Here is a 3,663-nt window from a genome sequence, read left to right on the forward strand (position 1 = left end):
CTGTCATGGTGGAATGTGTGTGAATATGCACATACCTTCACATGTGTGTGCGCAGAGGCGCAAACGTGGCACAGTGTCTGTGTCATTCCAACAAAAGTGTTCTGGCAGTAGACATGGTTATTCAGTATGACTAGGGATGGGTATCGTTTAGGTTTTATCCAATAGTACCGGTGCCAAACCGGTACTTTTGAAACGGTGCCGGTGCTTAAAAGGTGCTCAAACCGGTGCTTAAAGAATGGAGAACACAAAATTGGTCCTAAAACCTCTCATGTTCAGCTGTTTTTTTGTAAAAAGATAACAATGTTAGCCTTTTCTGCAGCTATAGGGGATTTATGGTATCACTCTTGGCTGGAAGCAGTGCTTAAACAACGGAAAAAAACCTCTCATGTTTAGCTGTTTTCCACTTTTTCTTTGGTCATTTTAGCCTTTTTGGCCAGGGTGAAGGGAGTATCTGCCATCAAACAAGAAGAAAGCCGCATGTAGCTATGATGATGTTTGCTAGTTCACCTTACATGCATTAATGTAATAACGTGGTTAGCCTGCTCAACGTAAATTACACACGAACAACATTAAGCTACTCACGCAGAGAAGAACGGCTTCTGCTGCCATCATCATCAGTCATCATTTCTGCTACACTAGGGGCCAGGACTCTCCTCTTCGTGTTTTTGGGGATGTTGCTAACTCCGGGTCCGATAACAGGCACCACACCCGAAGTAGATGTGCTCAGTGTGAGGTCTCGCAGCAAGCTATCAAATACAGCGCATTTCTCGGCTTTTAAAAAAAACACTATGCGTCGCCAGGTGTTTCATCGGATTTGAGGTGTTACCTCCTTTGACAGTATCACAGTATCAGCTTAAAGCACTTGTTGCAGGCTGCTGAGTTTGCATATTTTGCTGTGAAGTACAGCCAGACTTTTGACCGCTTCTCCTTGGTCATTTTTAATCTGTAGCTCTGCTCTAAAAGAACGTACGTACCTGGACTCGCCTACTATTCTCGGAAACGTAAAATGATTGGCTAGAATCTAAAGTGTATCACAGCTCAGGAAAAAACAGCACCGAAATAAAGCACTGAAATGTGCGCTGCTTTTCAGTCTTGTTACTACCGTTTATGTCAGAACCGGTGCCATCATGGCACCGGATACCAGTACCCATCCCTAAGTATGACCTCGGGTTTTCTGACTGACCATTGTCACTTGAGGCTTTTAAAAATAGTTTTGGACTCCAGAATGGTGTACGTTTATCCCAAGCTTGAGTACAGAAGCCTTTTCACTGTTTGAGACACTGATGAGCCAAAACATTGTGACCAATTCCACCTAATATGCTGTTTTCCTTGTCAGTGCCAGCAGAACAACTCAAACCTGCCAAGGGATGGACCCTGAAGGTGCCCTGAAATATCTGGTGTTATGATGTTAGCAGCAGATTTTTTTTTATGTCTCGTTAGCTGCAAATTAGAGTTGCAGCACATCAGACTAACCCCAGTCCTTTGCTGACGTTTATTAATTAGATATCCTGCTACTAAAACCACTTGTTTTATTTAGCTCTAATTAGATCTGCTAATGTCACGAAGTGTATCAGTTTGCTGTTTTGAAACAAATAACTATGTAATCAACCACTAGGAGGCTAAAGAGGCTTATAGCTGCAATGGATTTGCAAAAATCCATGCTAGGGTCTAGAGCCGTTTGCTGCCATTTATTAAAACACTGTCAAGCAATAGTTTCACTGGATAAACTAAAGAAAAAAGTGACGGTCAGCAGAACATTTTGGAGCCCTACTCACCTTCTTTGCCTCTGTTACGCCCCAGTCTAGGGGTACAGGAACGCAACATAAGTTTGAAAAGATTGCCCCACCCTGGTCCCCAAAACCATACAGAGGGAAAACCAATTTCTTAGTGAACGGTGGTTTATTTTTCTACACTGCAAAATGAAGCTCCGGGGTGAACGAAGGCCAAAATAACAAACAAAACAAGCTAAGTCAGGAGGAGGTGCTATCTAAAACCCTATGTGAAATCAAAAATCAAACAAAAGACAAGCGCTACACCTAACTCCCTAACTGAGATAAACAGGAGAAAACAGTGCAAGGGAAAACAATAAGGCAGCTCACCCCTTCTGTTCCAGTGCTATTTAGAATGTGCTATTTACAATGAAAACTAATGTACACATTATATACAGAACTCAGAAAGTCACAAATGTCACAGGTTTTGGAGGCCAGGGTCAGGTCTGCTGCTGCTGTCAGTGGCTGCCCCAGGACAACTGCTGGTGAGGGATTTTGAATGAGACCACATGACCAGGGGACCAATCAGCAGCCGTCAGCTCATCCACTCAGGGACCTGCAAAGACTTAAAGACACAGACAAAGAAACAGCCACCAAAACAGATTATGGCCAGGGCCATAACACCTCCAACCAGATGCCTGCCGCCTGGAAACCCCTGTGGTTGCTAGGAAATAACGGGGGAATTCCCAACTGGTTGGTGAGTGGTTTCTGGCAGTTGCAAACAGGGCACAGCACCAAAAACCTCCTTGTGATTGCTTTGGTATCACAGATTCCAGTGGTACTTTGCAGGGAAGATGCCAACTTCCTCAACTATTCATCGAGTAGTAGTTGAAACTTGAAAGAGTGAGTCACAAAAAGAAAATGGAGAACATTTGCCTTCAAAGTAAAAGGCACGCCTTACCGCAGCTCTCAACATATTTCAAAGGCACAGCTTTTACTTTGAAGGCGAGTAGTCTATTTCTGGTTCGCGCTCCACTTTTCATAGTTTCACCACCGCTCGGCCAGTAGCTCTTGTGTGTTTGCAAGGAATCCGGCAACTTGCTAGGGACCAAAGAAATCGCAAGGGGGCAGCACCATATACCTCTTTGCAGTTTTACCCAGTGACTCTCAGAAACCTCTAGCAAGAAGTCTGAGAATACACATTTTTCTCTCGAGACACAGAGTTGTCAGGGTCTGACTGCTCTGTGCAACTGGGGCCTGACAGTGACTGACTGTCCCCAGATCACCCTCAATCTATACATAAGACATTATTCTCATAATTTCATATTTATTGAAATTATGAGAATCTTTATTTATTGAAGACTTGCGGAAAAGTTCTTAGGTAGAGTGACAAAGTGGCACAAGCACACCCCTTTATGGCAAAACTATCACTTGGTAAATGGGTCCAAAACCTTCGCTAAAGGCCCATGGGCTCAAAGCCCTATCCAGGTGTTAGAAGGTTTAAATGGTACAAATTCCATGCTCAGTTTCCAGGAGCTGGTTACTCGTTATAGAGTCCCAAAGCAGTCGCTATTTCATTATTTTAGATTACACTCGGCCCTCAAATCGCATAATATTCAGTGGGGAGACAATTTAAAACTCTCAGTTGTAGAGCTAGTACAAAACTCACCTAAGAGAATAGTTTCATTTATCTACGTGAATCTATTAAAGCGGTTAAAATCCCAAGATTTTTCTATTAAAGAATGGCAAAAAGACCTGGTTGACCAACAGGAGAAGATAGCCAGGACCACAATCTGGGCCAATGTCACCAGTTCATCAAAGAATCCCGGCCACCAATTTATCCATTATAAGATATGTCCTCGAACGTACTTAACTCCTCAGAAGAGATTCCAGTTGAAAATAACCTCTCACCCTTACTGCACATTCTGGTCGACTGCTACTGTTGGAACCTTAA

The sequence above is a fragment of the Aulonocara stuartgranti genome (genome assembly GCF_965226115.1).
Source record: "Aulonocara stuartgranti genome assembly, chromosome: 2".
Taxonomy (NCBI): domain Eukaryota; kingdom Metazoa; phylum Chordata; class Actinopteri; order Cichliformes; family Cichlidae; genus Aulonocara; species Aulonocara stuartgranti.